Below are 16,076 nucleotides of genomic sequence, written 5' to 3'. Positions count from 1 at the left end.
CAAATAGCTGATGCATTTACGACTGTGGTTTGACCGCATCAAAAATAAATACTGACATCTGATTAGTTTCAGATACTTATGATATAATCAAGCAAATGATAATATCAACCTAATGATATAATAATCTAAATTTCTCACCCTTTTCATATATTATGGAGCATGAAAGAGTGACCTATTCCAGCGGTTCATCCCTACCACTCATTACATAGTAAGTGCCCCGTAGCTGGTTCCTTACCGTCTACGTTTTGTAAGCAGGCGGAAATGGTTTTTTATTCAATTTTTGTCTTGGACTTATGACAACTAGGCCACAGCTCACTCGCCCCTTTTTCTCTAAGTCATTTCCTCCGTTCTAGGAGCACCTGTGTAACACCGAGATAGAAGCTTCTAATAGGACATTAAAACTTTTATGGAAGAAGAACTGACAAACTAATCAAAACTATCATCATAATGCATCAGTGCATAAAAACAGTTTGAGAGTTTGAGAAACACGAACCCAAACTGTGTATCACCATAAACATTCCAAGAAGTCTTCAAGTCGGGCTCACGCGCTTTTTTCTTTCTAGTGTTGTATAACTTAGGACATCGTGTCCCCTACAGGTTTAACGTGACTTTCCCTATCGAATAGATATATTATCCCGCTCGTCAAGATTGTTTACAAATAAAGAAAAAAAAAAGCATAACGAAACAATAAAAAATATAATATGAAAAGGATGCCATGTTTTATTGATTTTCTTCTTATTTTTAATTCTTCTTCAAAATAGTTACTTATCTGATATTGTTTTTTTTTTTTTTGGTTAAAAGAATATGTAAACTTATGTTAGACATACGTTACCGATTTTAATGTGCATAGCATGATCGAAATGTTGACATTGATAAACTGCAAACAGCAATCAAATTAGATAAGGTTTGTTAAAAAAGTAGGAGATAACTGTGAGCAATTAGAAACCATAAAACAGAACAGGTAGTCAATTCATAAAGACTTACCTATCAATTATAATATTGAGATTTTATAGCTTACATCTTACTTAAATGAAAGAACAATTGTTTTTAAAGATAAATGAGTTAGCAAAATAACTGAAAGAATCAAACATTTTAGGATGCACTAATGCCTTCTTTACATATAACTATGCACTTCCTTCGTTTTATATGATGTCCTCACCAAAATATTTAACTTTGGAAAATCGACGAAGCAATTATTATATTTGCATATTTGCGTGATGATAAAATGTATGTATCTGCATCTGCATAATAACAAAACTTGCGCCACTCGTCAATTTCGTTAAAAAAATATAGCTTGAGTATAGCCTTATACTATATGTCTCTTGATACCATTTTACATTGATTCGGGCTAACATAGAAATACAATTATCAATCTTCCAATTTATTTACTGAGCAAAATGTGTAAAAGATAGACTAGACTTTTTTTTTTATAAATTAGTATACTTGTCAATGCCACCATAAATGCTAATGAGTACTCCAAAAAAGTATGATTATTTTAGTGTATATCGAGCGTTCCGCTCTTTTAAATTTTGACAGGATCTCGAATAGCACTACCACTATCTTACTCAGACTTGTAGTTGCGTGTATTAAGGTGGTATGGGTGTCTTTTGCCATCCTGGATTGTAACAAAAAAAACCTAAAGTCCAGATTTTCAATCAAATTAGCAAAATTTGATGCAGGAATGCAAATAACTAATGAGAATTTTGATCTAAAAGAACAAATTTACAAGATTATAACTTATTAATATTAATATTTTTACAAGTATAGATTATTTTTGCTTGATTGTTAATGTTTTTGAATTGGCATTTTAAGGGGATGTAACTCTGAATTAGTGCATTTTCTGAAGGAAACTACATGGAATTTTAGCCGGAAAAATGTACAGTGATCCTATCTTTTCTTTTGATATTCTCAAAATATTTTCCAAAAGTTATCTTTTTTCTCGTATTTTATTTTACAATTCTATAATTTAGTTTAGATTCTAATCACATAATGATGTTTTTTCCTGTATAATCTATACAAAATGTGTCATTTTGTCACAACCTGTAGCTTGAAAAAATGCGCGATGACCTATCGTTTTTATAATATTTTTTAACATATATCAATATATACTACGTTTTGGCAAAGTATGAACAAATTCTATCATTTTTGATTTAGACTCCCATACCACCTTAAATAATCAAAACCAGATTTATTAGCTCATTTAAACAAAAGATGATACATTGGTTTATATCCAGTGAATGGCAGTACAAATTATTTCTTGCGTATCCAGAATTTAAAACCAAAAACGACAAATTAAAAGACAGTTAAAAAATCGTTTGGTGTTTAAGATATAAAAAAACAAAGTCGCCATTAATTTTACCAATACCATTTATAGAAAGTTGATAAACTGCTGTCATCTTAATTAACTATTCAACTCCTTCCTTTCACTCGGGAAATTTTGGATAACATTGAACTAATCTGTTCAAATTTTAGTTCATAAAATAAATTAGGCAATGCAAAAATACTATGGCAACTTGTATCAACTGTCAGTATTAAAACATAAGATTGAGCGAATGGAATACTGAATTATGCTATTCCATTGTCTCAAGCCTCTGTTATTCAAATATTCCAATTGATACGCTTAAACTCTCACAGCAAGGGGATGAATAACTAATATCATAACCTCCTGAATTGTGGCATTTATACAATGTCACAAATTTGTGTTTTATGGCAGACATTTTAATCTAGGTATATATTCCACTTGTTCATTATAGTCTTTTTGAAATAATCACTTATTTCTCGAATACAACTTAATGACTTTGAATCGTACGAGTGATGATGGACGCAGAACAGAGAGGCCGACTTTATCCACGAACATATGGTCTTACTGTTATATGATTTTCAGGCGATTCGTATTTTCTCTCCATTATACAGATACAGATCTACATCTTGAAATGATAGACAGCCAGTGCTTCTAATGTAAACAACCTTTGCTACTTGCACAATTCACTGTGCAGAGGCAAATCAATGTTTCATTTGAACATTATAAGTACAAAACATTTTACACTTTTTTTGCCACAAAAGATCACTATTGTCTAATAATCTAACAAGAAAAAGAAAATGTTGATGCTTAAAAATTTCTTTTTTTTGATACGTGCCTTGAACAAGCTTCTATACCCCCACTTTGTTAAGCAGCGGTATATTGTAATTGAGGAATCCTTCTGTCCCTCCTTTATTCCATCCCACTTTTGTATACTCAGCTAAAATAATTGACAGAATAATGTGAAACTTTCTTAATCGCATTATGTATATTTGCTCATCCTATTTCATTTAGTCATCTGAAAGATTTTTACGGTTTATCTTGTGATGCTTCCACAAAGTTTTTTTGGCTTTATTTGCGGAGGGAACCAATTGTGTATCCGCTACTTCTTCTAAACCGCTCATTACAATTTATTATTTTTTTTCATAATACATTACTAAAAGAAATTTACTATGTTGAAGGAAACAGAGAACCTTAAACAGGTTGACCAAATAATGTAATTAAACATAATATACCATTAAAACTCAATGAGAAGAGATTATTTGGCCAAAATTAGATACTACAAGTTGGATTTTAGGAATCGGTTGCTATGCAACCATTAAGTTCCATGAACAAATTAAGGTTGTTATTTTTTAATAGTACCTTGCGAAGGGTTATTGATTGCATTAATATGAACAAGTTCTGACACATTGCCATTTAACCATTAAATGCGATTGTGCACCTCTTATTTAATGTTTTATCCGAATCGTTTTGAAGTTGTCCTTACCCTAGCATAGACTTTTTTTAGCGGTACCCATTTTGTATTTACAACACTTCCTCAACTCACTATTGTAAGTCTTTAAAACTTTCTCACTATGGTATGCAAGGTAGTATGCTTAACCAAATCCTTTGCACATGATTAATGTTCCGTAATTAAGACCTTACTTATCACATCTCTGCTAGCGTTTTGTTGATTTGAGTATTAGTTGGACTTTTCCAAAGCATATAAGAACCAATATTGTTTTGCAGTATTTACGTACAGATTTTTTGTCATGAATTAATCCTCTTTACTCTACTTTTCGTTTCAAGTTTAAATGTTCTTTATATGGATTTTCCATGACATTAAGTTAATTTCTAACACTTTACTAGAAATAATGCAATTGAAGAGAGTGTTTATAAATTTGAGAAACAGATAATCTGTGTCCACTAGGAATGAGTACAATTTTTGGTTGTGAAATGTAGTCAAAACATTTGGGGTAAGCAATTTCTGAGAATACATGATGTATTTAACAAGCTCGTTTTCGCAGAACTATTAAGATATAAAAAGAATATCGATCCATGCCACACAAGCCTGACTGACCTTGGACACTTTAACTATTTTTTTTCATTGAACAACAAACGCAAAATTTTCTGCTCCCTGGAATTCCCGATGAAAGATATTCCAAAAATATTCTATGAACGCGGCAGATTCGACACTTTATTTTTGTAATAAAAGAGAATACAAAATTGTAATAAATTTTCAGAAAAAAAATCAAAGGTCTTTCAGGTTAATAACAGAAGTCGAATGGGTTTGTCTTGTGCTAACTGTGGAGCAACTACAACGACTTTATGGAAAAAAATAGTTTGTAACACACGCAAACTAAACTATAAATTACATTATGAGATTATCGTTAAGATATTAAAAAACAAAATAATAATTGAATCTAAGTTTTCAAGAGCTTTGTTTTGACTGATGTATACAAATTCGACAGATATCAGGGATTAGCACAATTCATAATTCATTATAATACGGTTATTTCATCAATAAAATCACATAAGAAAGCTCTGAAGAACAATATATCCTTATACAACCTTATAAAACACAAGGACCAATTATTCCAAATAATATAAGAATATTTGTTATTCAAACAAAGGCTCGAATGATATGTTTAATTTTTTATTAGTAAAACATCGTACATAACTAAGCTGTGAAGACAAATGGTCCTTAAGACTGGATTCATTAGTTAGTCTTTTCCAAAGCATATAAGAACCAATTGTTTATTTGCAGTATTTACGTTCAGATTTTTTTGTCATGAAATAATCCTCCTTACTCTACTTTCCGTATTTTGATTTTGATTGGAAAACCGTGCATAAAACGTCTTTTTACTCCAGAAAAAGCTCAAAATGTCATTGGCTCCAGGAATGAATAATACACAAAATCTTGGGCACAAATAAAATTTTATTTAAAGTTAAAGTAAAAGAAAGCCAAAATGTACTTTCTGCAATTTGGCTATTGAAGAAATTGATCACATATTTTGGACATGCCATACAATAGCAGATACATGTGGATACGACTTGGTGACTTGATTTACAACTAAACACACATATCAAAATTCTTTATTCATAGAACAAACTATATGAAAATCAAATAAAATTTACAGGGCTCAAAAATTAATTCAAAGAAAATCTAATACTAAGAAAAAATATAATTTTTTAAATAAAGCCTCGTCAGATTGCCAAATACATTCCATAAAATATGTGTTGTCTTTATTTTTATGCCCCTGCCGTAGCGGCGGGGGCATTAGGTTTTACTCCTGTCTTTCTGTACTTGTACGCATTGCTTATTACCATGCACAAAACGCAGATCAAGTTTGTATTTGTGTGGCAGCACATCATTTATAAATGGAAAAATTGCGAATTTTTCTTTCCGTTCTGTTTCTCAAGTTTGCCTCCACCAAATGTTTTGAATCTTATACACAATGCTCATTACCACAAAACACAGATCAATATAGAAAAGAAGATGTGATTTGATTGCCGATGAGACAACTCTTCACAAGAGACCAAATGACACAGAAATTTACAACTATTGATCACCATACGGCGTTCAACAATGAGCAAAGCCAGTATCGCAAAGTTGGCTATAAAAGGCCCCGAAATGAAAAATGTAAAAAAATTCTAAGGTCACAACAATTTGATTTCTTGTTCTACGGATTTTCCACTCAAAAATTGGGGAGAGCGAGCGGTTTGAAAATTTCGAAAAAAAAAATAATTTGCAATTTGTTTAGGCGAAGCTTAAAAAGTAAAGGCGAGCGATGATAATTTTCTTTTAAAACATAAAATCAAAGGTTCTGACAATATTGATCTAAACAAGATGGTATACAACTGGATTTACGAATTGAACTTTGACATTTCTTTAATTTATCACCTGCTGAAGTCTTTTTTCACTGTTCACCAAGACATCTTATGCCCACTTTTATTTGCAGCATATTTATGAATTCTTGTATTACTGTTAGTTTCTGAGGACATCAGATCTTGGACTGAATTATCAATTATTGAATAATTGTTTCAACTGCTTTACATGATCTCCATTGAATTGTCATAAATGTTTTTCCCCCTTCAACAGACGTACTCTCAAATCGTACTTTCTTGTTTATTTGACCTGTTGATACTAATTGTATCGTTTTTTTTGCTATTATATAATATAATGTTATTCAGGGTTATATCTGGTCTATATACCAGCTTTGATAAGTGTTTGGTATTACTATAAATTTTCACTTCGTACTATGAACATCAAAATTATTTATTTTGTAAAAATATTTCCTTTCTCTATTGGAACTGTACATGTATACCTAACAACAAAATTATTTTCATTTACCTGTGTTTAAAGTTATTGCAAATGGCTTATATTTTTGTTCGAGCATATTGTTTTTCTTTAATTGTTTAACATTTCATACCGATATAACATGTTACTTTTATTATTCTTCCCTTAGTTTATTTATTTTGTATTTACATTGTATCATAGGTCAAATTTATTTGTTCAGTGTATGTTCAATGGTGTTAATATGTCCTTTGATTGAGTTAAGCTATTTCAGTTGATATTTTATAGTGTGTCTTTCTATGTTGTGATGTTACACTATTGTTTCAGAAAAAGGGTGAAGGTTTGGTACCATTAAAACGTTTAAACCCGCTGCATTTGTTTGCACCTGTCCTAAGTCAGGAATCTGATGTTTAGTAATTTTCGTTTGTTAATGTGGTTCATAAGTGTTTTTCAATTCTAGTTTTTAGACCGTTGGTTTTCCCGTTTGAATGGTTTTCCACTAGTGATTTTTGGGGCCCTTTATAGCTTACTGTTCGGTGTGAGCCAAGGCTCCGTGTTGAAGACCGTACTGTGACCTATAATGGTTTACTTTTATAAATTTTGACTTGGATGGAGAGTTGTCTCATTGGCACTCATACCACATCTTCTTATATCTATGGCTTATAACTAGCAACACTGCGGTGTCTTGCAAGAAGCATGAACTGCTCATCCTTCCGGCACAGCTGTATTAAAATCCAGTTTTTTTTTTTGGGGGGGGGGTCCGAATTGTTCGTTGATGCGTGTACATTTTAGTTTTTTTGTGTTATATGTTGTTGGTTGTCTGTGTCTCCGTCGTTTTGGTGTTCCATTTTTGTTCGTTGTCTTTTTGATACTTTGTATATAAATTAGATGTGGTATGAGTGTCAATGAGACAAATTCTCCCTCAAGTCATAATGTATTTTAAGTTTACAATTACAGGTCAAAGAACGGCTTTCAACACGGGGCTTTGGCCAAGACAAACCAGCAAGCTAATTGGTGTAAAACAATCTAAACAGGAACCTAACGATCTAATGTATTTGCAAAAAAAGAAATACCCATGAACCATACCAACAAACAAAAACTACTTAACAAAAGGCTCCTGACACAGGACAGTTATGTTCCGCCGGCAAACGATATTGCAGTTAAAGGCAATAACTCTCCTTCTGTGTACTTTATTCTAAGAACGAAAATCGACATGATTTTGTTAGGAATCTTCCTTGACCATGATAAGAAATCTGTTTCTATGCTCAAAACAGTTTAAAGGATCGCGATTTGACGTTGACTAAAACGCTCATGCGATCGCTTTTTATTTTTTTATAAATGTAAACAAAAACAAAAAACAACGCGGGAAATATACACGATTACTTTTCCAGATCTGTCGAACAAGGAATTAAATTGGTGTGGCCTAATGACAAATAATGATAGAAAAACAGATACTAATTTGTAACACTGCAACAAACGACAACTGAATATCAAGCTCATGACTTGGGACAGGCACATACATAATGTTGCAGGGTTAAACATGTTAGCGGCGCCCAATCCTCCCCCTAACCTGAGACAGTGGTGTAGCAGTTCAACATAAAAACAAACTTTACCAATCAGTTGAAAAAGGCTTTACTTATAGATGGATACACATAATAATACATCTAACAAAAACACAGAGAAGACGTTGCCGGGTACTTGTACATTCATAAAACAAAAAGGCACTTAGAACAGATCTAAGAGTACTCGCAATTACTGACAGCTAGTGTAAAGCTAATAACAACTGATAAAATAAAATCATGCATCTAAGACTAAATAATCAATCATGAATTTGGTGGCGCCATCTTTTACCTTTCTAAAGTTATGCTCATTTTCAAATTGAAAAAAAAAATCTGATTTTTCCGTTTCCGTTCTCTAACTTAAACGGGCATTAGCTACGAGATATATAAAAATTCATTAATGGAAGTGAAATAGTGATATGATAATTAAATTTTAGCAGCCAGTTTGGTCCAATTTTGTCATAAAAGCCAAGCAACATCAATGATTAATTATTCACTTGCAAGTGAATAATTCGACCTCATTGAATCCGTATTCATGTGAACCTCAATGTTACCCCTTAGCTAGAAATGGATAGCACATAAATTGTGCGTGCTAAGTTATTTAAAGGAAAAGAATGTCAACATTGAAAGTGAATCAAAGGTAAATCTTTTGATTGACTGATTCGATCCACAAAAAAATCATTCTTATACAGGTAAAAAAGATGATTAACATATATTTTTGATCTATGATATGAAATTAAACAGACCTGGAAAAAAATCCAATTGCACGAGTTCGATTGATCTATTTATATCTATATTTATGTCGCTTATATGACCATCGCAGGTTTTTCGGAGGTCAACTCGATAGTTAATTAGATTGCGTTTAGACTAAAAAATAGATATACAAACGAAACGAAGCTACATATTACTAGTATTGAGTCCATGCCCTGTAAATTGTTTATTTGAGACTTTTTATAGTTTGGATAGATGTTTTATATTGTTATAAATCAAAAATGAGAATTTGAGTCATATCGGTGAACATCAATTTGACAGCTAGTGCCCCTTTAAGTTTGCCTCAAACAAATGTTATGAAACTTATCCACAAAACTCAGATCAAGTTCGAATTTAGGAAGCGTCACTTTTACTAATACTCAGTTATGTATCTTCGTAACGTTATATGCAAGAAGGGGTATCATCTGTGTTTTATGAATAAATGAGATGTGGGATATGATTTTACCATAAAGCAAAGTAAAAAATAGCAGCAACAAAAATCCCGAGGTCAACGTCTTCAAACGGACCAGTGTCATCACATCATACTTCCCTTCATATAATTTTGTATCATTTCACATGAATGAAAACAATGGAAATTACTTTGATGTTCAGTTTTATGATGATTTTTTTTGTAAAGAACAGTTAGATTATTGACTATTTTCTCTGTTGAACCCTTGGATTGATTGCAAGGCAATCCTTTAAGTATGTATGGGGTTTTTTTTCAATTTTTTTAAACAAAAGCGAAACATTGTGAATACTAGTATACATGTGGTGCGTTATTTTTTATGTTGCATATATGATAATATTTACCAATTCAACCATCCAGTAGGGTCAAGGACTTTTAGTCAATCACTATACTGAAAACGATAACAACAAATGTAATATTGTAATTGTTTTCCTAATTCATTGTAATGTTGTTTTTGTAATGACCATGGAAGTGTCGATTTATCTGTAATTTAATTTCCCCGAATTTATCAAAATCCTTCGTAATAGTAAGACTTTTTCATCCTTGAATGGTCTGATGTGGCTTACATTTTTTGTTGTGCTTTATTTTAATGCTTTTCATTTTTGTAAGAGATTTGGCTTTCCAATGGTTTGATTCGATTTTTACTGATGTCTTTTGTAGATAATCGTAATACTAGTATCTATCAAATTTATCTCGTATCTTTGATGTTTTATGATATATGCACGGATGGTTGGGTAAATGCCCCAAATAAATGTTTACTGTCAAGCGGATATATGAAATGTCTAGGTTTTTGTGTAATTGCGTTGCTGTCTTCCAATATACAACAGACCACACAAATGCATGTGCCCATACAAAACGCAGGCTTGAACTCCAAACGGACAGGTCTTAGAATTCTTTCTAACTTCCAGATTCTTCAAAACTTTTAAGTCCTTTGAATTCCAAACAATGGAAACAAATACTACAGTTTTATTGCCGTACAGTTGCCTACAGTTGCTTACATCCTCTTCATTTAAACTCTGGTGAATAGCTGGTGTCTCATTGGTAATCATACCATATCTACTTATTCTTATACATTGTCCGATTGGAATTGTGTTTTTCTCTGGTACATCGGTCTGGTTTATACATAGGGTTGTTTGTTGTTTGTTCGTTTTTCGTATTTTGGCATGGCGTGTTGTCATCGATTTATAAGTTTGCTTACCCCTTTGGTATCATCCAATTTCGTTCTTAAACTTTCAGTTTTGTCCATTAGAACACTTTTGTTATTGACAGGGGAAATGAAGGGGCCTATATCCAAGTTTTTCTAAATGGAAGCTCTATAAGAGTTTTTTTTTAATTCAAATATTCTCACAAAAAGTGGTATAATTTAACGATTGATTGATTTCTGTTATAGCTACATGAATGTCTTGCGACATGTGTTTCATGAATATTATGAACTGAACTATAAACCATTCTTATAGATAGTTTCTACAATGTTGAGCGACCATGATGAAGGAATAAAAATTAACTCTGACATTACAAAAGAGGGTTTGATTGAGATAGTATGACTTTAAACAAGTGACCTAAGGAAAATCTGTTAAACTGTTCAATCATCAAACATTCATTTGTATTTGTATGACGATAAATTTTCTCTTCTGTTCTCGTACTATGAAATTTATTAACAAATTTATTCATTTTGTAAAAAAAATTTCCGTACATCATGAACTCCTAACTACATAATTATTATCTGACCTGTGTACGTTACTTTATATAACGCCATTTTGTCCCAGGTAATAGTTGTCTTTCTGATATTGTTTTACACATATCTTCCCCTCCCTTTTTTTTTTTTATCAATATTGCATTTACATTGTGTCATTAATCAAATGTTTTCGTTAATTGTATGTTTACTTGCTCTTGTTATTATGTCTTTTGATATAGTGAAATTATTTCATTTGATATTTTATGGTGTGTTTTTCTATTTTGTTATGTTACACTATTATTTCAGGTTAGGGTGAAGATTGGCGCCTGTTAAAATATTTATACCCGATGCTTTTGTTTGTACCAGTCCTAAGTCAGGAACCTGTTGTTCCGTAGTTGTTGTTTGTTAATGAGGTTCATAAGTGTTTCTCGTTTATCATATTGATTAGACCTTTGTTTTTCCTGATTGAATTGTTTTACACTAGTCATTGTGTGGCCTTTTATAGATTGCTGTTCAGTGTAAACCAAGGTTCTGTGTTTAAGGCCGCAGTGAACAATAATTCTTTTTACTTTTTACACATTGTGACTTGGATGGAGAGTTGTCTCATTGGCACTTGTACATGTATTTGCATACTTGTTAGTCTAAATAATAAATTTTGAGGTTTATTATTCATAAATAAGCTTTAAATATCAGGTTTCGTTTAGCGTGTATCTATGATACATTTTACCTCACCATGTATCATGTTAATCTATTGTAAGAAAAATTCATAATATCTTATAAAATTTGTAGATTCAGCTAACAAAGTCCTTATATGTGAATAAAGTAACATTCATTTATAGTGGAAATTTTTTTAACGTTAAATAAGCTATAATAAAAAATTGTTTGCTAGCCCCTCTCTGTGATTAATGTGAGATAGCTCTGGTTAATTTTCCCAATACTTTATCATTACGGGGAGATTATGTAATTCGGTTTTCATTTATAGTCTTTTTCAAAAAGGTAAAAAATGTTTTATGTAGGTTCCAATTCTAATTCTTCACTAAAGCATTTGGCATACGTTTGAATAAAGTGGTGGCTTTGGTGTTCTGTTTTTGTGTTTGTGCGTATGTGTGTTTGTGTAAGGGGGTGTTACACTTCTTTCATGTATTGGTCTTTTGGGATCGAGTAATGCAGATAGATTAAGTTTTCAGAACTTCTGAAAAAATTGTATACACCATATTAAAGCAAGAAATGCTTTAACAAGTAGCAGGATGAATGCTGTTGCAGGTTAGATTATGAGGACACAATTTATTTAACAGTGTATTCATGACAGTTGAATGACTACATCTGTGTATTACACGCGTTTTGATCCTGAATGTGTTACCTCTTAATGTATTTCGACAGTATTCTGTACTGTCTGAGTCTATCTTAGTACAGTGTCTCACTATACACACTGTCTTGTGAGAAAGTCTAGCATGTCGATGTCGTAGATACCTGTGTGGAACTGAATAATATTTACAAATTATGAACGGTTCTTTATATTGGTATGTAATAATATTAAACGTTTCAAATTTATGAAATTATATTCATACATCAATGTCTTTTATACACCAATAACAAACACTGAAATCTATTGAATTCATAAATTTTGTAATTATTCAATATTAAATCAAATAACTATACTTAAATACAAAATAATGAACCTGTTCAAGGGAGACAATAGCTTGGATCGTATTTTTTTCGAATCGGAACATAATACAAATAAATGCCACTCTTGCATACAAATTACATATCAATATAATTAATTAACTGCGCATTTGGGCTCCATCTTCAATGAAGATTCTAAATTATAAACATAACCAAAAGTTGTTAATCTATAGGATAGTGACGACTAATGAATGCTAACCCACAGTAAAGAATATTCCTTTGAAATATTTAAAAACTTACTCAGAAAAAATTCTCGAGCTTCTTGACTTTCATAGCTCATAATTAACGTGTTTACACAATATTTTAATATAGTAGTTAAAGATTATTTGCTTCTGAAAGTGTAAGACGCAATACAGATCGTATGCTTGCATCAACTTACACAAATACAGATTTAATTAAGTCCTGAACATTTCGATATTGTTTATTTATTTTCATCAATACCGGTTTGTAAACAAATCACAATTACATGTTAAGGTCCGACTAAATACCCATATCCCGACATCGTTAGGTAAATATGCCGCTACAGTGACCATGGACCGACGGTCTAAAACCTATGCTATAGTGGACAGTGTAATTGGATCCGGCGTCTTGTAAAATATGTGTTTTGAATTCCGATGATAGGAACAAACTTAAAAAAAATAAAGTAAAATACCAGCATGTTTCTTTAAAGATTTTTCTTATTATTTTGACCTTGGCATGTTGGAGTGGTGTTTGGAATCTTGCTCAATAATAGTTCTTTAGTTATAAAAAGAAATATATAGCCATTTAGCTCTGAAACAATTTTAGTCAAAATATGTGTTTGAGAACAGTCTGTAAAAGTCCTTTTTGTGTAATAGCTTGAACATTTGATTTCTCCTTTCTTTACACCAGCTCATTCTTAAGAGTCGAAAGATTTTCAGACAGAGCTAGTCCAATAGTTTCATAAAATCATTGATTAATCTTGTTTAAAGAAAGAATTAAGAATAGTTTTTTAAAAAACACATTTGGCAGAATTGTGACCTATACTTGCATATAATATTTAACTCTAGTAGATAGTTGTTTCATTGACAATCATACCACATCTTATTTTTGTACTGTTTTTGACAAAAACTACATGTACTCCGAAACTCACTGTCACAGTCAGTTGCCCAGTTAACACAAAAATGTTTTTAAAATATAATTAAAATATATTGCACTATATCACAAAAATATCATAACAAATATTTTATTGAGGTTAAATGTATGGCTGTACTAATATGAATTACATATTTTAAGAAAGTATTCTTATTGTATGTTTTAAAAATATTTTTCTTAAATCATTTTTAAGATCTAAATAACATAATAAAGATATTTTTTTTCAATATTGATTGAAAACATCAGAACAACATTTAAAACACATTTTCCCAAATCGATTGGCTAATCATCCTTTCAAAATGTTTTATGAATGTTATATAAATGTTTTAAAAATATTTTAGGAATGTTTTACTAAAACATTAAAATAAATGTGAAAAAAAATAGTTCAATAATGTTATATGTATGTAAAATGATAAAATGTTTTTACAACATTTTAAATAATTTGAGTAAAACATTTTTAACATCACAAAAATGTTTTCTGGATATTGAGGTTAAATGTATTGCTGTAATAATGTGAATAACATATTTTAGGAAAATATTTTAATTGAATGTTTTAAGACTGTTTTTCTTAAATATCATTTTTTTATACTTAAATAACATAATAAATATATTTTGTTAAGTTATTTGAAAACATCTGGACCTGGATTGCTGTGTGTAATTGATTGAAATTTCAAACTATCTGCAAACAGAGAGTATAGCTGCAAGGCAAATGTAAAAATTGCTTGCACCGTCCTGGGCCGCATTATGGAGCTACATTTATGGTTAATTTGAATCCACCTATTTCACCCCAACTGTGTCTAGTTTGGAGCCTGTGGTCCCTCTTTTCAAAATTCTGGATCTGCATCTGAAAAGCAACTGCTGTCATACTGATCTTTATCCCACATCTCCTTTTACAATTGTCAGTTGATGACTGTGGAATCTACATATATTTTGGTTATTTTTGTCGGATTGATGCTTCGTTGACATAACCCCACTATTTCCTGTTTAAGATATCATTTTTATTCACAAATCTGATTTTTATTTAATAGTCCATTTTTTTATTTTGAAGTATTGCCTTGAACACGTTCCAATTTCTCATGGATTCACTTACAGCAAGGTATTCTTTTTTTTCAGATTTGAAATATCTTTGTGCATTTTATTTGGTCTTCGCATTGAACAAAATATTTTGGAAAAGTACTTCTTGATCTCTTGTTTGATCATGTGTAGCATCTGACATTTTTTTTTTCTGAACAGCTTTTTGACTGTTTTCTTTGTTGCCTTAGTCAATACTTTACAAGATAGCAACAATTAGAAATGCAAAACATTTATTCAATATTGTCATATCACTGTTCTTTTTCAAAGTTCCTTTTGTTCCATTCTTTTTATTTCTTTTGTCATCTTCTGGCTTCTTTAAAAAAAATGTAAACAAGTTAGTCCTTCTGTTCAGTGATTAACTAGTAGATATTCAGCTAATTTCATCAAATCACATAAGAAACTTTTTTTCTTCAATTTAATCCAGTGGTTTCACAAAAATATATCGAAAGCGTCATCTAATCAGTGTTACTGGATTCAGAAGCAAAATTTGTAGCTATTTTATACATCTGTGGAGATTGGGGTGTATGATTATTACACGAGTCTACAACGGTAGAGTTCACCACTTTATAAAATAAGACTACATGTATACAGTACAATACTCCCAATTGAGAGTAGGGCCTGTAACCTTTTCTTTGTCTTACAAAAAAAACCAAGTCTCTGAATGGTTATTGCATATTTTAACGCAAAAACATGTAATATAGATTGAGAATTTTAAAGAATAAATACCTTCACAAAATTTGCTCATCCAGGATGGTTTGAATCATTTCTAAGCTTATATACTTCTGCATATCTTGAATATCCTTAATTTTGGCACTGCTAATTGATCCTACAAAAGTTAAAATAAACAAAATAAATAAAATACAGGTAAGAATAACTCACATTGTATTAGTCAGCTACAAAGGCCAAAACATTCAAAGATGAAAGACAATTCAAACAAGAAAACAAATGGCATAATTTATAACGTTTGACGAAAAACAAATATGTCAGAAATGAACCGACGACAACTGCTGAATCAAAGGCTCCTGATTTGGGATGGGCACATAAATAATTATCTACATTTAACTGGCCTGGGCTGTAGCCGTGTAGGGCTAAATACGAATTGCAAGTAACATAAACAATATATTATAGCAGTGTGCACCAAAATCTTTTCCTACAACTAGTCCGAAGACAAATATTCAGAC

This window comes from Mytilus californianus, unplaced genomic scaffold, assembly GCF_021869535.1.
Source record: "Mytilus californianus isolate M0D057914Y unplaced genomic scaffold, xbMytCali1.0.p SCAF_13, whole genome shotgun sequence".
Classification (NCBI taxonomy): Eukaryota; Metazoa; Mollusca; class Bivalvia; order Mytilida; family Mytilidae; genus Mytilus; species Mytilus californianus.
This window is presented reverse-complemented; position numbering follows the sequence as displayed.